Source organism: Callorhinus ursinus, unplaced genomic scaffold (genome assembly GCF_003265705.2).
Source record: "Callorhinus ursinus isolate GAN/ISIS: 27379988/994484 unplaced genomic scaffold, GSC_fseal_2.0 scaffold54, whole genome shotgun sequence".
NCBI classification, from domain to species: domain Eukaryota; kingdom Metazoa; phylum Chordata; class Mammalia; order Carnivora; family Otariidae; genus Callorhinus; species Callorhinus ursinus.
Window position 1 is genome coordinate 8,648,923 of NW_027397116.1, and position 21,894 is coordinate 8,670,816.

The window sequence follows — 21,894 nt, forward strand, 5'->3', positions numbered from 1 at the left end:
GTGTTGGCAATTTCCTTAGAGTTTTTAGCTTTCCTCTAGTGTAATGGTCTCCGTCATCTTCTTTATTTACTTAAGCAATCCTACCCATTGTTTGCTTTATTTGGGGCAAAAGTCTCCCCAAACTCTCAAACTACACTTCCTGTATGCTGTCACGGTAGTATAAGTACAACATTTATTTAATGCCTCTCTCAGCACTGTGTACCCCATGCCTACCTAGCACGGCGCATGGCAAACAGTAGGTATGCAGTAAATAACTGCTGAACACACAAACATATACAACCTGTATTAGTTTCTTGTGGGTGCCATAATAAATTACAAGGAACTTGGTGGCATACAACAATAGAAATTTATTCACTCACAGTTCTGGAGCCTGAAGTCTGAAATCCAGGTGGCAGCAGGTTCAGTTTCCTAATGACGGCTCTAGGGAAGAGCCCTTCCTTGCTCTCCCACGTTCTGGAGACTCCAGGCATTCCTTGGCTTGGGGCTGCATAATTCCAATCTCTGCCTCTGCCGCCACGTGGCTGTGTTCTTGGGTCTCCTCTCTTTGGAAGGCATCAATTATTGGATGTAAGACCCACATGAAACCACGGATCGTTAATTAACTACATCGAAAAAGACTATTTCCAAATAAGGTCATATTCTGCATTTCCAGGTGGACATGAATTTGAGGGGTCACTGTTCACCCCATGGCACAGCCCATCCCCTCGTACAGCTTGCTTTCCCTTCTCCTTCTTCCCGGCCCCCATCAGCTGGCGTTCATTAGAAAACCTGCTCCATCGTTAACATTTACAGCAGAATCTCTTTCGGCTGCTCAATTAGAGCTTAATGCCTGAAATCAAAATAACACCTTAGGGGGGAAAAGTCCCCTGTGATTATTCCTATTGGTGAAGCAGGGAATATCTTTCGAAAATAGATATACTCTGGAGAAGAAAGACAATTATTTAGCTTTCCAAAAGGCTGAGCATAAAAATGTCACCCAGTACCCTTATTTTGTGTGCCTTGTTTCCAAACAAGAAGTGAACTTAAACATAATGTTGACTTCAATTTATGTGTGAGAATGTGAAAAAGGAAGTGTTTGATTTTTGAAATCCACAGTCATGTAATCAGCTGTGAATAATGAAGGAGGTAAAAACTCTCCCTTGGCCCCAAACAAGCACGAACACAGCTGATGTTTCACTTTGCAGATGTGTCTGGGGGTGAACATTTTATAACGTGGGTCTTCCCATTCATCAAGAAGCCTAACGAGAGGCACTCAGGGTGCCAAATTCATTAAGTAACCCCAACTCTCTGTCCCCAACTTATCACCTGAGAAATATAAGGTAATTATTTTTATGTTTTAGGTTATATTTTTCCACCATTGATGGTCACGTATAATTGTCACAAGAAGCTAGCGCCCAAGGCAAGCAAGTAAATAGTGAAGATCTTCCACGCTTACATTCTGGTGGCAATAATAATGAATACAAATCGTTTTTACGGTGATTTCAGGAAATATTTTTAATATAAAATTAACTGTTTATGCCTTCCAAATGTAAGGGATTTACAAACATTTACTAAGCATGGGCCACACTAGGCACCAGGTGGAGGGTAGGCCGAGGCTAAGAAGGAATGGTTCCTGATACCAAGAAGCCCAAGTTCCATAGGGGAAACGGACTTGTAAGTAAATAATTATGACACAGAAGGACTTGTAAATAGTAGAACTCTGCTCTCGGCTGGGACATCCATCAGACCAAAATCAAACCAAAACAAAACAGTAGCCACAGAAAAGGAATGTGTTGAATCCATTTGCATGCAAACCAGAGAAAGCTTCCCAGAGGAGGTTTCTGAACAGAGTTTAAAGGATGAATGGGAAGGTTTCCAGATAGGCATTCTGGGGAGGGGTGAAGTGAGGGAAGAAGTAAGACTGAGAAAGGAATTCAGTGTGGAAGAGCAGGAGACAGGGGTAACAGGGATTGTCCTGGGATCTGAATTATTTGATACTACTGGGACATAAAGTGAGTTTGGTGACCAGAGGATTCTCTCTAGAGGTAGACAAGGTGAGATATGAAAGTCTTGTACATCGTGCTAAGGACCATGACTTAGACCAGTGAGAATTTATTGAAGATATTTAAGGTGTGTGTTGGGGGGGGTGGAGGGCGGGTAATGGTGGCGGCTGGGGGGAAATATTGTCATATTTAACCCATTAATCTCATTCTTGAAATAACCCTAAAGGAAATAACCCTAAAAGGTAAAAACATCTTTATTCATACTAACAAAATTGTAGTCCAATAACAAAAAGAGAGCTTATAATGTTCTTGCACATCAAATTAAGGCAATATTATGTCCTATTTAAAGCATAATAAAAGGGGTGCCTGGGTGGCTCAGGTGGTTAAGCGTCTGTCTTCGGCTCAGGTCATGATCCCAGGGTCCTGGGATGGAGCCCTGCATCAGGCTCTTGGCTTAGCCAGGAGCCAGCTTCTCCCTCTCCCTCTGCCTTTCACCCTGCTCATGCTCTCTCTCTCTCTCTCTCTTTCTCTGTATCTCTGTGTCTCAAATGAATAAATAAAATCTTAAAAAATAAATAAATAAAATAAATAAATAAATAAAGCATAATAAAAGACTTTGTAGCCACACGGGAAAAATTATATATTCTTAAGCATGCTTTAATATGAATAAAATGGGGTACAATACTCATAAACAGTGAAATTATTCTTATATCCAATTCTTTGATTTTCTATTGAATTTCAGATGAAATTATTCAAATGACAAATATCATAGTGAACATAAAATGTTTAATAAAAATTAAAATAGCTAATGTTTATGTGATGGAACAGAAGGCTAGCTGAAGACAGGCAAAAGCTGATACCCCACAACCCCCCCCACAACCCCCCTCCCCCCCTGGGATATATGTAACATTCCTTAGGCATTTCTGCCTGCCCTAAAGGAAAAACAAATAGTTAATTTACAGAGATTATAATCCTGCAAGACATGAGTCTCCCTCTGTTTACAAAAGTTTTAGCAATTTACAAGAACAAAGCATTTCTATCGGTGGTCTAGCTTCCGGAAGGGAATATAGATACAATTAAATGTCCTCATAACCTGTAGCCCATTGACAGATAGTTGAAGTGGGCAAAGTGTAATGTTCCTCCATTAAGCTCCCAACTATCTTACTGTTAATGCCTAACTAGAAGGAAAAATAACCTTAACTTGACAATGGCCAGGCCTCCAGTATCTTGTGAGTCTTCCTTAAAATACAAAAGTCTTTTTGAAACCTCCCTTTTCCATACCTCCCCCAATTCCCAAGTATATAATCAGCCACACCTCACAAACCCGAGGCAGCTTTTTCTGCCCACGGGTCCTATCCCGGTGCTTTAATTAAACCATCTTTTTGCACCAAAGATGTTTCAAGAATTCTTTCTTGGCCTCCGGCTCCAGACCTCACCCCACCGAACTTCACCTATATTCCAAAGCCCATCCTATGGATGCCATTTGTTAGCAGCATTTTAAAAAACAAAACAAAACAAAAAACAGAAAGAACAAAACATTCACTTTTTCAAAGAAAATTCTCAATTGTAATTACATATCATCCAGTAAAATATATTCAAATATTGTCTCTTGTTGTTAATGCCAATAAATAATCATTGTCCTCTTAGTAACTAACTAAACATACCTGCCTAGAAGAAATAAGTGAGTATAAATCGCAATGTTCAATTCCTCTCATCTGTATACTGCTTTGGAATTTGTCAAGGATGTCAGCGTACATTATTAAAGCATGTTGTAGATGCACAGGTATTGCCACATGAGTGAGTTGCTTTATTAAACAAATTATTTCCCGCTTGAGAAATTAAGAGCATTTGGTTATTCAAGAACAGTATTTAGTTTGGGTTCAAACTTCCAACTCTCCAGCCCTTTTCAGAATGAAATATGCAGTCTCCGAATTCTCTATGCAAAAATAACACACACTTTACCCTCCTGTATGGCCTGAGACAGGCCACGCTAATGCTCAGGCCACCAGGAAGAGTCTCATGCCATGATGCACTTGATTTTTGAATAATAGGTCAAGTATATCAACTACAGTGAGAAGCCTGGTAAAAACCTAGAATTAATTTATTTGTTCTTTCTAAAGGTTTATTTGGCAACCTAGTAATGCCCAGCATTGTGTCTGAAACTGGAAGGAGTCAAAAGAGATGTAAGAAACTTTGTAGATTACCCAAAACTATTGCATGGTCGGCTCACAATGGGTGAATTTCACAGTATGTAAAATTATACCTTAAACAAGCTGTTAGGAAGGAAAGAGGGAGGAAGGAAGGGAAAGGGCAGGGGAAGGGAGGGAGCTGAATCAACTTACCAAATGTTGCAGTGGGGATTCCAAAAGGAAAGGGGCAGCATGGAATGAGTCACTTTCCCCAAATTTTAATCACTCATTGGTAACACCAATGTTTGCCTTATCATGTAACATCTGTACTTACAAGTATTGAATAGTTCTCTATGTTTGGCTATGATTTTTTTAGCTTTATTGCTAATAGTTCCTTTAAAACCAGCTTGTCTTGGGCACCTGGGTGGCTCAGTTGGTTAAGCGACAGCCTTCGGCTCAGGTCATGATCCTGGAGTCCTGGGATCGAGTCCCACATCGGGCTCCCTGCTCAGCGGGGAGTCTGCTTCTCCCTCTGACCCTCTTCCCTCTCGTGCTATCTCTCATTCTCTCTCTCTCAAATAAATAAATAAAATCTTTAAAAAAAATAAAATAAAACCAGCTTGTCTTTTCTTTTTAACCTAAATAAATGCATTTAAATAAGAAAAAGAAAAAGAGGTATAAAAGCCACCCTTGCCCTCTAGGAGCTGACAATGTACTTAGGGGAGAAAATATATATAAATATGCTTCCAGATAAAGCAAATTATATAACAAATAAAATTCGATAAAATTTAGTGTCATAATTAATGAGCAGGAAACAAACACTATAGAAATTGAGAGAGGTGAGATTAACGTATTCTCAACTTATTTTTTTTAAAGATTTTGTCTATTTATTTGACAGAGAGAGACAGCCAGAGAGGGAACACAAGCAGGGGGAGTGGCAGAGGGAGAAGCAGGCTTCCCGTGGAGCAGGGAGCCCGATGCGGGGCTCCGTCCCAGGACCCTGGGATCACGACCTGAGCCGAAGGCAGATGGTTAATGACTGAGCCACCCAGGCGCCCCGTATTCTCTACTTTTGAGGAGAGTAAATCATAGATATTGAGACTTGAGCTGGACATTGCAGACTGGGTACAGTTTGGAAAGGTAGAGGAAAGGAGTTCTATCCAATATGTATCTCTGTGCCCCTACTCTATACTAAATACACTTAGTATTTAGTATTTAGTATTAGTGAATGGACAAATTCAAGGTCACACAATTTAAAAGTGGTTCTTCTTGGGTTCCTGGACCGAATTCCAATGCGGGTTTCCGTCTACCTGACACCAGGCAATTCTCAGACACCAGGAATGTGTTCGAGAATTCAACCCAATTCTGACACTATCTACCTGAGATTGCATCAGATTTCACAGGTTAGAGCTCAGTCCTGCAAGACTGCATCCATCGCCCACTTCAGACACCAGTTGCAAGCCCCAAGCTGTTACCTGTGCTTCCAACCTATGGGCTGCAGATTGCACTTTCCAACAACCTCCTCCTTAGGTTCTTTTAATTTGCCAGAGCAGCTCACAGAACTCAAAAAAATGCTTACTTATGTTTACCAGTTTGTTAAAGGATATGAGGAAATAATAGGACGAGGTAATGGGAAAGGATGTGGAGCTTCCATGCCCTCTCCAGGCATGCCACTCTCCCCAATCTCTACGTGTTCACCAGCCCAGAAGCTCTTTGAATCCAGTCCTCTTGGGATTTTATGGAGACTTCATTACATAGAAAAGATTGACTGTCATTGGCCATTGGTTGATTCAACCTCCAAGCTCTCTCCCCTCTCCAGAGGTGAGTGAGGGGTGGAGAGGTGGGCGTGAGGGACCGAAAATTCCAGTTCTCTAATCACATGGTTGGTCCTCTTGGCAGCCAGCCCCCCACCCTTGGGTGGGGGCCAAAAGTCACCCTCATTAATAAAACATAAGACATCTTTATTATTCTCAACACTTAGGTAGGTCCAAGGGTTTGGGGAGCGGTGAGCCATGAACTATGGAAAAAGACCAAGTATACATGAGAAATAGATTTTGGTCATCTGAATAACCAGAGATATTTCTTATAAATCACAATATCACAATGGTAAAACCAGATTTCAAATTGATGACTGACAACAAAGACAATGTTTCTTTTGGAGGGAAGAACATTTTAGGTGGGAAGACACAATATGAGTTGGGGCATGAAGTCATGTGCGTGGAATGGGAGGATCCAGTCCTCCTGGGAATAAAAGGTTCTTGAGAAAGGAGCTTATCGTCTGTCTCCACAGGATTAAGATCTACTATGATGATGTATCATTCCACAGAAGGAAAAGGGATGTTTACTATTAGGAGAGAAAGGAGACCTGGATCCCAGGGATTTCTACACTCAGCTAACTGGATGATTTAAGACTGTGTGAATCTCTTTAGCAGCACTTTATTCTTTAATACAATTGTACTTTTTTTCCTCTCCTCGATGGCACTCTTCTTCAATATAATGACAAGTCTACTACAATCATTTTATTATTTCATATGCCGACTGTAGCTCAATAGGAAGAAGTAGCTAGGGAAGAGGTTGAAAAATCCCCAAGAGGTTGAAACCAAGAGGTTTCAAGAGCTTGAACACACACACATACACCCACACGCACATGCACACACACACACATGCACACATGCGTGCACACACAGCCATTTGAGGACATGTGAAAAGGACATCTTTTGTTTCTTCGTGGTGAAACCTTGCATAAATCATGGCATGAGCAGATAGAATTCCTTTTTGCTTTAAGAGTCAATAATAACATTGTCAGCCTAATTCTCACTATCCATTCTCAGAGGTAATCTGCAGAAATGGAAATATCTAGGTTTAACTTTTTAGATTTTTTTACAGGACTTTAAAAACTTTTTTTGCATTTAACTTTGAGTTTAAAATGATTTATGATTTATTATTCAATTTAGAAAATATGGAAAGGCATAAAGAAAATGAAAATTATCCCAAATTCTACTACTCACAGACAACCGCTATTAATTTTTGGCTAGTACGTCCATTTATTTAAGACCAGGATTTGGCAAACTACTGCCAATGGTCTGTATTTGTATGATCCTAGACATAAGAATGGTCTTTACATTTTTGAAGGGTTGTTAGTAAACAAATACAAACATGCAACAGAAATCGTATCTGTCATGCAAACCTCAAAATATTTACTATCTGGCCTATGCAGAAAAAGTTTGCCAACCCCTGATTTAAGATGATGCAAATAAAGTTTTTAAAATAAAATTAAGACCATCCTGAAGATCACATTTTAAATGTACTTTTGAAGTCAAGAATAAGAATATATTATAATCATTTTCTCCTGTTTTTCTCAAATACCTTTTTTATTGGCTATCTAGAATTCCTTTGTAAGATTCACTGTGATTTATTTAGCCAGTCTCTTACTATTAAATATTTATTAGGTTATTTCTAATTTTTGCTATTATAACCCTGAGATAAATATCTTTGTATTGAAATAATTTTGGACATCCTTAAATGTTTCCTGAGGAAAAATCCCTGGATATGTAATTGCTGGGTTAGGGGAAATGAAATATTTTTTTAAGGCTTTTCATTCACATTTCAAAATTACATTCTAGAAAGATTACATCAGTTTAAACTCCAGCTGTCTTTGAGAATGCCACTTCTCCATGCCAACTCCATGCCACACAAACTGTGTGTCCTATCTTTAAATTTATAAGGGTCTCTATATACTTGTCATTTTCTTATGGGAAAAATGGTATTTCCTTAATTTCATTGAAACCAGTTTGACATTTTATGTTTATTGACCATTTATATTTCTCCTTTTGTAAATTACTTTCAAAAATCATTTTGAATATTTTTATTGGGGTATTTTCTATTTTCCTCATTACTTTATAAGAATTCTCTTTTCGTATTAATAAAATAAATTTTGTTATATATGTTATAAATGTTTCCCTTCATTTTCATGGATCCTTTAATATGTTTTAAGATTTGGCATAGTGTAATTTATCAGTTTTTTGCCTTATTGTTTCTTCTTTTATTTTTATGTTAGAAATGCCCTCCAAAGCAGATTATTTCATTTTTTATATTTAATTATTCCATCTATTTTTATTTTGCTTTGTATTTTGAGGTAAAGATACTTTTCTCTCTGTCTCTCTCCTTTTTTTGTTCAAGAAATTAATTGTGAGTCAGCGAAAAGAGGAACTATTACCCACAGTTTACATAGGAAGAGATTAGGGCTCAGAGGAGTTAATGGACAAATTCAAGGTCCATTTGAATAATCCAGATATAATCCAGATATTTGAATAATCCAGAATAATCCAGATATTTTCCCCACTGAAATGAAAAACCACCAATATTTGAGAATGTTTCCAGACTTTGTCTTCTGTGTCATTTCTGTTTGTCTTTACACAAGTTGCATCTCTATGTTAATTAGCACTGCAATGCATTTTTTCCTATCTTTAGATTTCTTCCTTCTTATCATTTGAAAATATATTCTTCCAGATGAACTTAAAAATCATTACATAGGTTTCCCTTTCCTCGTAAAATTAATGCAGCACAACTGTTATTTTACAGGAGTCACTCAGAATTCCTCCCCACAAAAATCTTTTTTGTGTATGTCCCTCAAAGTAGTTTTGTACTGTAGATAGGCAAGAAGAAACAATTTTGTACCAGTTGATACATCTTCCCACTCCATGACATATACACCGGTATACCTGCTGGCCACTCCATAACCTTTCTAACGTTAGGGAGGTAGAGTAACTACTGGTATAACTGGGAAGAATAAACTGGGGATACCCAACTTAACTCTGTCCTCCTCCATCTTGGGAGAAAGAGGCTCACGGAAGCAGGCATTCTCCTCAGCTGCAGCAGGACTGGAGGATTTTCTCATCAGGTGAGGCAGGTGGGGAGGGCATGGGGCTGCCATCCCCCAGCCCCCACCCAAGATGGGGCAGGTAAGTCTGCCTGATTCTCTTTGTTTATTAGCAGGTCCATCTGGGTCAAAATACTGCATATGCTATATTGCCCAAGTTATCCTTTGTCATTAATGAAAGTGATATTTTGCTTTTATTTGCTGACTCTTGTCTTTTTCCTCAACTGGCTCAGAATTCACAGGGGCAAGAATATGATTTCTTTTTCATCAGTAGCAGTGTCTTCACCATTCTCTTTCTCTAGTTTTGTTTGTTGTCTTTCTCTTATGACAACAGAAACCAAAAGTCCATTGTAAAATCCTTGAAGAAATGTGCTATATAAGAAATGTGCTATAGTTTTGTAACATCAGCCGAGCTCAATTCCCATAGTTGACACTTTGTGCAGGATAGTAAACACATACTTCTTAATTTAGCTCGTCTTCTATGTATTTCTCCAACATTATCCACATTGTTGCTTTAGTGTGTCATATTTGATGCATCATATGGCTCCAGGACACATTTTAAGTCTGTCTTCCAAATTCACTCTGCAGCAAGAGCCCTTCTTGTTGCATTTCTAGTTCTAGTGATTGCCAGAGAGAATGTTTAGAGAGAGGCTGCATTTATCATTTCTGTTATCATAATTTGAGATAGTTTGCAGAATTTATTTTTCTCTTAAGACAGGGTTTAGAGAAGAGCAGAGCAAAATTTAGATTTTATAGTAATGAATGTAGGAAAAGATCTATACATAATCAGACCGCAAGAACATTTAGTTCACTGCTCAGGATAGTTTGTCCCATTTCATGGCAGCAAAGAACTACTTGGCAATGATAGAAATATTTTTTCTCCTGGCTAAAAATTGTGAATTTTTTCTGAATGCCAGTGTTGATGCTCTTCACATCGTTATTGTGAATCTATTTCCATACCAAAGTTGATATCACCTTCAGCTTTGTTTTGTTCTCTACTGCTTTCCCTGGGTTGCTTGAACACAGTGCAGTGTTTCTGTTGAGTATAGCAAAAAAACTTCCTTTGGTTAGTTATCATAAATGGATTCTAAAGGATGTTTTATACAAGATATTTATTCAACTAGTTGATTTTTAAAAATCAAGATCTGAATAAGATTTCTGTGCAATTGACCCTATGCTGCAGGGTCAAATGACTAAGTAGTCCCCATATTGCCAATGCTAAAACTGACTCACCTTGGCTATGTCTACTCAGTTCAGCAATTCAGTTCAACAAACATTCATTGAGGGCTTCTTCTATGCCCTACACAGTGATGGGCCAGAAACAAATGCCCATTCCCCTTGGTGTCAATCAAGTAAACAGTTACTTTCAAATCAATTTGATTTGTTAGCATCATAAAAATATTTTTATCTGTTTAGGGTTTTTCTTTTCCATGCCACGCAAACTACAGCTACTTGTCACATTCCTTGACTGAAGAATTTCTAAGTATGTACTGGGCAGACAGCAGATGACAAGGAACATCATGGATCAGCCATTTGGAGATTACAAATTTTAGTAAATGACAAAATTTTTAGAAATCCATAATTTTTAAATTCCAAAGAGAAACTAGCATGACTTAGAATATAGATTTCTCTGATTGTGCTTCACTTCCCATTGGGTTTGTATTCTGTGAGGTGCACTGTATGAAAGTCCAGCCAGAAGTGTGTACATACCTTCAGGTCTCAGTTAAAGACCTTGTCTAATGCAACTGGACAATGAACGTAAGGTACCAGGCAGCTGGCAAATTCAAATCCTCCTGCTTTTGGTGACATGTGTGTGCATGCATGCACACGCACACACGTGCACACGCGCGCACACACACACACACTACAGAATAACTATGAAGAAAATAAATTATAATAACGATAAGAAACAAAGAACTATGAATACAAGGAAAAAGAGTCTATCAATATTGCTTTTAAAAAGGCCCTTTATGGGGTGGGTACCTGGGTGGCTCAGTGGGTTAAGTGCCCTACTCTTGATTTCAGCTCAGGTCATGATCTCAGGGGTGTGAGATCGAGCCCCGCCTAGGGTTCCACGCTGGCATGGAGCCTGCTTGAGATTCTATCTCTCCCTCCCACTCCGCTCTGGCTCACTCTAAAAAAAATTTAAAAAATAAATAAAAAGGCCCATTATGACTCTAAATACCACATAAGCTTTCACAAGTGCCTGCGTTCAAACACAGTACAATGATCTGGTAAGGATAAACTATATTATTCTTCATGTAACCAGTACTGTCACTTTTTAACTTTTCTAGAAAAGGGGGAAATAATTTCTCCATTCATTTTTTTCCTCAACACTTACGTGGTACTTACTTTGTGCCAGATTGCATGAAACATGCTGCAAATAGAAAGTAAAATTGGGTTTCTTGCCTCGGGGGCTAACAGTCTGTTTGGAAAGATAGACATCTAAATTCACAAAAAACAGTTTTACATAATTTGTGCCATAAATATGGCTCCTAGTGGCAGTGTAAATTTTTTACATTGTATATTTTGCCTTAAAATCATAAAAAATGATGGTGGTTCCCATAGGTGGGAGGTGGGGGGAGGGTAATAGGTGAAACAGATAGAGGGGGTTAAGAGTACATTTATCGTGATGAGCACTGAGTAAGGTATAGAATTGATGAATCATTATATCATATACCTGAAACTAATATAACACTGTATATTAATCATATTGGAGTGAAAAATAAAAAAAATTTTTTTTTTAAATCACCAAAATGACAAATCAAAAAACCAGGCAGGAGAAAGTAATTGTGGTGAACTTTGTTAATTCTCGTGTATCACAGAATCTTCTGGATGGAAAGACTGTTCCTCTTTAGTTTTGTGTTCCCCGAGGATACTGAAAATGGTTGAAAATTGATAAATACCTTACTTAATGCTCCTATATATGAGATCTTTGGGCTTTCTATTACCACAAATAGCTTACCTTTGCTGAGCAATGATTATCTGAAAGCGTCTTTGTAGGTCTTATCTTATTTAGGCCTCATAGCAACCCTAAAATGTAGAATTTTACACATGAGGTGCCCAAGGCTTGAAGAGGTTGAGCAACTTGTCCAGGATTTCACACCTAGTCAATGGCAAAGTAAGTATTTGAACCAAGGTCAGCCTTAGTCCAAAACCCTGCTCTTAACCTCTAGATTGATGACCTCCTATTTCGTACAGATGTTTGCATCAGCTTTTCTGTGTTCCTGAGGAATGAGTGGAAAAGTCCGAATGAAAGGAAGGAAGTACACAGGTTCTGTGAGTAATTTAGGACATTGGAAGCTATTGAAACTGTAGGGAACTGTAAAAGGAAACCCAAGTCAGGGGCCTCCATGAATGTGCACCTTTGTGGGAACCGATTTGTTGTTCTATTGAAATACACTTTATTCTCCAGCCCAATGAAGCAAAAGTTAGACCAGTGGTTCCTGCTACTCTTTAACAATGTCTTCCCACCCTTGCTTTGAGGAAAGCAGTGAGGGGGAGGCCTTCAAAAACTTGCTGGTTCAGAGTGAGAAATCTGATGGGAAACTTCAGTCCTCTGAAATAGATCGTTTCTTATAATACCCAAGACAGTGTACAGGATGAAAATGAGTCTGGCTGGTGAGCCTATTTATAAAGTGAAGCTTTTGATAAAAATGTATCTTGCAGCACATCTGGTTTGATTTAGCAAAGTCCACAGAAAGAGTGTATTTGCCTTAGAAGACTCATCCTTAGGGGTTTGGGCATACTGAATTATCCATGAATATTATCTAGACATGAATAATACAGTGTTCTTGCCTTTATTAGCTACTAGTCATGAGCATTTATTTTTGATGTGTCATGTTACTTTTCTGATGAGTCATGTTACATTACGTACTCTTTGGCAGGGAAGAGGCATGTCGTTTTGCTGAAATGAGTTACAGCCAGACACGGAAACAATGCATAAAATAAAGTACCTCGTCAGAAAAATCACCTGATCAATAGGCCTAAAATATCAAGGAGCTACAATAGAAAGTACAGAATGCTCACACCATAAGCGAGCAAACAGCCCTCATGCTTTATCCTTTTCACATTGCAGTCTCTTTCAGGAATGGAGAAGAGCACCAAGCTTTCAGTTTCTAATACACTTTTTCAACACATCACTCCACTTTAAAACAAAAAGTCAATTCCCTTTTCCCAAAAGCCAAACAATGTTTTATATTGAAAAGAACCCAGCTTGGACTCAGTTCAAAATCCAGGCAGGCTGTTTACTACTTCTGACTTCAGCCAAGTTAGCTATGTTCTCCCAGCTTCTGTATCCTTATATGTAAAACTTCACAGAGTGACTGTGTGTTTTCATGAAATGGTGTGAAAAGGTGGCACAGGATCTAAACTATGAGTCAAAACTACTAATCATGTATGTCCACAAATGAGCCATTAGATTTGTCTGGAATTTCATTTCTCTATAATATGTGGGAACTGGGAATCATCCCAAAGGTTCCTTGCAGCCCTGACTTGCCTATAATCTTATGATTCAAACTTTCAAGAGAGGTAAAACCAGATCAAGGAAATGTTGGGTCCCTGGTTACTCCATTAAATACCAACATAAGCTGGTTAATATCCAGTTTGTGAAACAAGCCTATTGGATGAAAGATTTCTGTAGTCAGAAGACTTGTCGGTTGGGCAAGCAGGCTGGGCACACAGTAAGGGTATCAATGAGTGGTCAAAGAGAAATTGTTCCATAACTGGTTGTGACTCTTTGTCAGTATGGAGGATGTTATGGGCATGCTGAAAAGGAAGACAAGTGGGGCACCTGGGTGGCTCAGCCGGTCGGGCGTCCTACTCATGATTTTGGCTCAGGTCATGATCTCGTGGATTGAAAGATCGAGCCCCATGTCACGGAGTCGGCTTGGGATTTTCTCCTTCTGCCCCTCCCCCCACTTGCACACACACTCTCTTTCTCTCTAAAATAAATAAATCTTCAAGGAGAAAAAAGGAAGACAAGTTCCTCTATAGACAAACTGAAGTTATCTATAATGACGGCTAACTGATATTTTTCACAAAAACTTGATATAAATGACATGAAGTGCTAAAAATTAAGACTATTATTGATCATAGGGTCTACTCTTTTATCATTATAATCAACAATAATCATAATTATTTGGTAAGCATCAACAGTATTCAATATTGAACATATGTTATGACTGGCATGTTCACCAAAGAGAATTTTTATCCTTTGAGGTCATCCACAGAGACAGTGAACATTGATATCCACTGGATGAGGACTGTCTTTAAGAGGGATCACATTTTCTGAAACGTTAGCTCTATATGGGATTGGGAACCCATGAGGGGAGATGCAGTGACTATCGAAACACTGTGTGGGTGGTAGAACCCTAAAGCTCTGGAGGACCTCCTTCAGCGTCACCACTGGAGATGTGGTGACCTGCTAATGTGTACTTACAGTCTTGGTAATAATGTACTAGCAGCACTCTGGAAGCCTACTTTTATCTGTAAAAATAAGGGATAGTAAGAGTATCAACTTTATAAAATTGCTACGAGGATTAAATAAGATACAGCTTTGCACATAATAAGTACTTAATCAGTGTAAGCTATTATTAGTAGTAATGATAATATACTATGGGAGGAGTACTTGGAAACTTTCTAGAAATCAAAGTTCCCCAATGATCTCATATCTAGGAGTCTAAATAAGATATTTGTAAACCTTCAATGATACTAGGTTTTTTTTCCTCTGATAGATATTAAACTAAGGATACAGAGCAATGATGTTTCTTGAGAAGATTCTTTGTATACTCTGGAATTAAGAATTTTTCTAATGAATTTAAGTTCCTACAATTCTTTTCTGAGAATTCAGATTAGAAAGGGGTGGAGTAAGGGCACATTGTGGTACTCAGAACTGTTGGAGCAATAAATTCCTCAGGATGAAGGGCATGAATTATAATGCAGGAATGAGCAGGCCTGGCTTCTGATTGGACTTCTTAAGTTTAGGACCCAGGGATGCTCTGAACCATACATAACAAAGGAATTACCTAAAGAAGAGGCTACCCTTTGCTTGCTTCTGTGATTCAACCAAGGAAGCAACCCAAGAAAGGAAATGGGATGTCCTTTTGTGTTAAAGCAACATCACTGATCTTGGCAGAAAGCTATGTAATGTAAGCATTTTTTCTCTTACATACACTTTCTGAACCATTAATTTACCACATAGGATTTGCTTCTGAAAATTCCAGTAAAACTAATAACCCATTAGGAAATTTTCAAGCCTCAGAATAAAAAAAGTTGTGTTACATATGTCTTCAGAGTTGAAAAAAAAAAAACCATGTTTATAGGATGTTTGCTTCTTTTTTAATGATTTTTTTTAAACAACCACTTTAAGAATTTCATGTCATTTGGTAATAATAGAGATAAAACTATTATTCACAGTTTGAGCCAGGGATCAATAGCAGAAAAGCATGAATAAAATCTTAGTTGAGTCTACATATATGGTAATGAGTGAAGACATAACTGAATTTGAATCAACTGAAACTGAATTTGAAGATAAGAGAATTTTTTCTTGAAGTGACAATTTTTTTTAAATATAAATTCCCTTAGGTGCTAATTTTACTACTTGTAAAATTCTGTTTTTCTCACTTTTCTTCAGGCTTGAATTAGGCATCTTACAAGAGATTAGTAAGGCACCCACAAACATTTCATTACTTTGTCTTATTTGGTTTTGACTGCTTCAATGCCACCACCTTACTTCTCCCTTTCTGGCTCCTCTGGACATAATAAAGCTTCTCCAGGAGTCACAGAAACAAAGATATTCTCATCACTGCTCTTGAGGAGAGAAGCAAAATTCTCTCCTCTGTGTACTCAGCAGTGTTTCCCCTTCAGGGACCACCCAAACAGTCTCCACCCAGTGTCATGTGGAGAGATACACTTTTTTAATCCTTTAAGTGTCAACAGACAGATGGAGGTATGCTATTAATTTTGTGTTAGGCTGGACATTCTCTTGCATAAAATTCTAAGTCTATCATAAATATTATATCTTTGGGGAGTATAAGTTGGTGTTTACCAGAGGAGTTCCTTCACAGACACGAAGTCACTGGGAATTTTAGGGACAGTTTTTCATTGTTTTGAAATGGTCCAGTGGTTTCCTAGGGAGTCAGATACCCTAGACCAGAGCCAACTGTTTTCCTGATAAGATTCTATAGTAGAAAACCTAATCCTTAAATACCACCTGATGTCTTTTTAATTTCTGGTAGCTCCTAGAGTTCCTTAGCTGACCTACACACAACTTTCCCTTTACCGAATTAATATCATTCATCGCCTCAAACATCAGGCAGAGTCAGCCTTTCACAAGGAGACTGAGTTTTGAACTTCAGAATGAGTTTTTCAGAGCCCATAACAGAGATAATGATCTGAAAACTCAAAGGACATTTGGTTTGTAAGAGTCACGTTTATGAGAAAGACACGTTTTAGGGGAATCTAAAAACATGGTCTGCCTGGGTGTTATTTTAAAATTGAGGCCAAGACTCTTTGGTCTATTAGTTCAATGTTCTTTCTGTGCTCATTGTTGAAGTTCAGTGAATGGGCTGAGGGAAGCTGGTGGAGGGAGGCAGAGGAATAGTCTGTGATTTCCTTTAGCTCAAAGCAGTGGACCGGAATATGGGCGAATATAGGGCTTTAGAAGAAGATGAGACTAAGTAGGGAGGCAGAGGTCAGATGATAAAGTGTCCTTCATGCTGTCCTAAGGAATTCAGATTTGATTCCAAAGGATAATAGGGATCCATTGAAAGATTTAATGCTGAGTAATATAGCAGGTTTTCTTTTAGCAAGATTTCTCTGGCAAGAGTGAGGATATTTTGTTGAGAGGTGGGTGTTGAGTTATGGTGCTGGGAAGTTAGGAGGTCCAATAATCTAGAGAGGCATAAAGAGGACTTATGTTAAGACAATGGAAGCAGGGCGGGGGGAATTTCAAGACAGATTTTTTTGGCATAAAATTTGTGGGACCCCTTGACTGAGGATGTAGGATAAAGAAAGCACAGGAGGTTCACGGACTGACTCCCATGTTTCTATTTCAAATAGAAATTTGTCTATTTGTTGTCACACTGTTGTCTCATTCATGGAACAATGGAACTGAGGGCAGAGAACGATGTTGGCATGGCAGGGTGGGGTTGAAGACGGTATGAATTTGGGACATTTTAAGTTTGAGGAGGTGGAAGGAGCTGAAGATTTCCATTTGAGAATCTAAACTTGGTAGCAGGTAATACCAAACATCCAGGTGGGTTTTTACCTGTATACTCTCTCCCACTCTGATTCAATATCATTTCTATCTCTTTTTCTAGAGAAGACCTTACCATATCGTGTTTTCATCCAGTATAGAAGGTATACATTTGATAAAGTGCTTTGAATTTGCTCGGGACACAGGAATCAGGTAAATATGTCCATTATTTTCCAACACAATTTCATTCTATATCTGTGATTCACTGTAAGCTGTTCTAAGGAGAAAATGGATTTGTGTACTTTCCAAGCATACAAATGACCTTTGTATGCCCAGCCTTCATTCTCTTGATTGAGTTCTTAGGGAAGAGTTTTGAATTTGCTTCAAGATCTAGTTTGACTTACTTTATAGGTGAGGAAACTCAATGCCCCCCGCCCGTTCAAGAAGGGCATCCTCTAGCTAAGACTTCGTATTTTCCTCTTTCTTCACTTACCCTTGGCTTAGCTATTTTTCACCTCCAGTTCTTACTGAATTATACATCTTCTTCATTCTTTTCTTTTCCCTTCCCCTGATACTTCTTTCAAGCTTCCTAGATAACAAGTTCTCACCCAGTGAAAAGTTAGATAATGACAATACATGTCAATAATATTTGGTATCTTTATATTGAAAACCTGTGTTCTCTTAGGGTTATCCTAAGCAAATACCACACCCAATATCCCTTAAAAATTACAAGAGGACCATTCTTAACCTTTTATTTGTTATAGGAATTCTTGCACCTTGAAAGAGCCTGATGAGTGTTTTTATATCTACAACATGGTGTTGAAGTAGTCTGGATGATGTATAGTGGTACTGATATATTTTTTATGCTTCATGTACTAAATTTTTAAAAAGTTACACCTGCAGATTTTTATCTGTGTTCCATCAGCATAAACGCTCTGGGATCAGCACTTTTCAGTTCTCCCATGAAAAGTGATGAGGTCTTGCAAGGGCTGGGGTCATATGATCTGTCTCAGTGCTGTCTTAAATGGTGCCAGAAGCGAGGGCATAAAGTGAGTGCTATTTTGGCCACACTTTATCGAATTCCCTCTCCAGATGCTCTACATATTTCACAGCAGAATTAGCAACAGCAATCATTGTGGAAGATCATAAATGTCCCAGCTCCTCTCTCAATCCCCAAACCAGTTCAGAGTTACTCCTAGCTGAGGATGATGACAAGCGTAATCCATCCACCTGACAGTGCACAAAGGCTATGTGCTTGAGGGTTGTGAGGTACCAAGGGGGATAGGAGGGAGGTTAAGGGGAACATCCTGGGGGGGCAAGAAGTTCGGCTTTGCAGTCTGAGATTTTTCCTTGCTCAACATTCTGTAGGTTTTACAGGGCCTAAGAGGGCAGCCAATAGCCCTCCACCATGCTTCCTACCCTGAGTCCCAAGCTGGACTTGTCATTTTCATTCCAAACTCACATAATCTTCCCGCAGGCTTTTGCATCCGAATTCATTCTAGCAGGTAATTTGCATAGCCAAACATTTCTTGCTAACTCTCTCTGGGGTGAGTTTACCTGGGAATCTCAACGGTGTCATCGGAAATAAAGTGACCAGGATTTTAGTTTTCATTTAAAACGGTGATCTAGCTCAGCAGTTCTGTCAAAGTGATGTTAATGCACAATCATATTCATAAGAGCTCCTGCCTTGTGGGAGGGTATATTTAGAAGTTTTCCTTTCTGTGTAGCTATTTAAGGCGTGTGGATCAGTCTCCTTAGCATGGCATCCCTTCAAATATAGAAGACGACTGTCAGCAAATATGCGGTGAAGTCAAACTGAATCTTCATTTTTACGCGACAAGATGGAAATGAAGTCCACACCTGAAACTCCGGGCTCCGCCATAGTTTTTATTCTGGGTTATCTGTGTGGTCATCATGACCTAGTGAAAACTTTCAGATATATTTCTCAAATATTTATTTTCCTGATCAAGCTCTGTGAAAACATTAAGTGAAGCTACTTCCCATCTCTACATCCATCAATAATTTTTTTTTAAGATTTTATTTATTTATTTGACTGAGAGAGACACAGTGAGAGAGGGAACACAAGCAGGGGGAGTGGGAGAGGGAGAAGCAGGCCCCCCACCGAGCAGGGAGCCCGACGTGGGGCTCGATCCCAGGACCCTGAGATCATGACCCAAGCCGAAAGCAGATGCTTAAACACTGAGCCACCCAGGCGCCCCTCTACATCCATCAATAATTTTATACCTCCAGTACATGGCTTGTCTCTCTAGTGTCTGCCCTCTGGAGAATTAGAATTGCCAGGAGATTCATTTATGGGAATGATGTACGAATTTGGGGACATATATTTTTTTAAATCCTATGTTTCTTTATTTTCATTCCCAGTGTTTTGGTGCTTAGGCTTTGGAATTAGACTATCAATTTAGGCCAAAAAAATGTCAGATTACCTACTTTTTGTAAGTAGCATCCACTAATTTCCCCCAGTTTTCTTGAGTTATTTGATAGTGACCATCAAATCTTGGATTATAACCCTGATGAAAACTGTCACATGAGAAAGCAGTTTTGAGAAGTTTACCCAACAATTTCAGCTCCCTGCATGCTCAATACAGTTGATGAAGCTTTTAAGGTGTGGCTAGAAATGAGCTGATGGGAGAACAACCACATTAGTGGCTTCAAGTTGATTTGAATCACATTGCTTCCCATCTTATTTTGGTTTATTTATTTAAAAGTTCAACCCGCAGGCTTTGTTCAGTTATAGGGGAAACATGTTCTGCCATTCTTAAATCTCTAGAAGAAAAATCATTGATTCTTTGGCCTGGCAGTTATCTTGAGAAACTGCCTTCAAGCAGAAACATATCTGTATCAATCTACATGTTTTTATTTTAATCCTCAAGAAGGAACAATTTCACAGCTGCGCCCAATGCCTATTCCATGGTCCCTTTTCTAGATCCAGAAAGGAATGCCTCCCTTAGTTTAAGGCTTCTGCTCTGCATTCAGTCCCTAAAATGTGTGTGTGTGTGTGTGTGTGCGTGCGCGCGCACACGCGCGCACGCATGCAAGCATGTGTGTGCATGTGTGTGCGGGTACACACACACACCTGCCTTCACCACCCTCTACAGTTGGTACCCATTTCCTGTAGTTTCCTACTTTACAGAAACCTTCGTATTTATCACCGACTTGATGGCAGTGGAAAACACATCCTGGGTTTCTTATCCAACTTTCTCCTTTGGCTGGGGTTGTGAGGATGTTAATGGCAAACGGTGGAGGTGGAGTGAGGCCCCTGTTATCATGCAAGCAATTGCTAACTGTGGACCTCTGACTTTGTAATTTGTTCTTTATGGACTCGCCTGCAGCCAATAAGCAAAATCAATAGTCTTTGCTGAAAAGTAAGCAAGTGCCAGTGTGTTATGTGACAGGTGAAGATACATGTGCTTACCAGGGGTCAGGGGGCCACAGCAAATTTCTCTCTGACTTCTTTTCAAAAAGCTCAATCCCATTTAGGGAGCATTCGTCACTGGAAAACGTTGCAGCTGGGAATAAGAAAGCCTGCCGCTCTTCTTTTCTCATTTAACGATGTTTGTTTTCAACAGCCTGTTCAATAATGTCACTGAGAAGAAATTATGTGAGAAGAATAAAGTGCTTAGAGTCTATTTATTTATTCATTCATTCATTTCTGTAGAATAACACTAGCTGTTGCTTTCTCATGTATATTAATACAGCAGCGGTTGTCCAAACATTTGTTTGCTCTATTCCTTTCCAAGAAATAGGTAAGTCTCTTTCTATTGCCATGGAATTGATTACCTGTAGTTTAAGTCAGAAGGAAGGTTATATGAGCTTGATGGGAGACATACATATCTCTAAACCAACATTATGGTAGGGTGTAAATCTACTCAATAATTTGGCTCCTGATAAGATGCCAAGAACCTTTTCTGTTTTCTCCTCAGAACCATCAGCCATCAGGCAATTTTGGAGAAGGATATAAAATAAAAGACTAATGAGCACAAGTGGATTCAAAAGAACTAAAATAAAATGGGCTTTTAATCTTTGATATTTTATCATGGCATTTCTCCGTTTGGCTTCTCGTACTCCCATTTGTTTGACGTACCAGCTCAGAAAACAAGAGTTTCGCTCACAAGCAGGATTTCTTAACCTGGTATTAAACTGAAACAAGTAAATAAACAGGGAATCTTCTTTTCCTTTTCCTATTCAGAGCATTTTGCAAAATGTGCAGACTGTGAACCTACAAATCTAGCAGTAACCAGGAGGGGAGGTCAAAGGAAGAGAGAACTCGAACAACAGCCCCAGGGCAGCCCACTGGCGGGGTCTGAGAACACGGTTTCCTGGGGCCTGCAACCTGCTCCTTTGCCTTGGAAATTCTTCTAAAGGAAAAATTAAATTTAAGACATGTTTATGTAGACTCCAGCTTTAGTGGTTTCTGTGGTTCACAGTAGTAAATCTGATTGTGTTTTTCTTTGACAATCCATCAGTCCATATTTTGGCAGTCTGTCATGCTGAGGGCAAACATATATGCTTTAAGAATCAAGATAACACAGCCACTGTGGAAAACAGCATGGAGATTCCTCAAAAAAATAAAAATAGAATCACCATATGATCCAATAATTCCACTCCTCGGTATTTACCCGAAGAGTATGAAAATACTAATTCAGAAAGATATGGGCACCCCTAAGTTGATTGCAGCATTATTTATAA

General features: G+C 38.9%; 1 long non-coding RNA gene across 3 annotated transcripts in view; it reads left to right on the forward strand.

Annotated features, from left to right (window-relative positions):
* LOC141371049 (uncharacterized) overlaps positions 1–21,579 on the forward strand; it is a 35,534-nt gene extending 13,955 nt beyond the window's left edge. For 2 of the 3 annotated variants that reach the window (XR_012375664.1, XR_012375662.1), the window contains 2 exons: positions 17,312–17,400; positions 21,129–21,219. This is a non-coding gene — a long non-coding RNA (uncharacterized lncRNA). Of the gene's footprint in view, positions 1–17,311; positions 17,401–21,128; positions 21,220–21,394 lie in introns of those variants that run through there. The other variant, XR_012375663.1, reaches the window with a different exon arrangement.
* Positions 21,580–21,894: the final 315 nt, after the last annotated feature.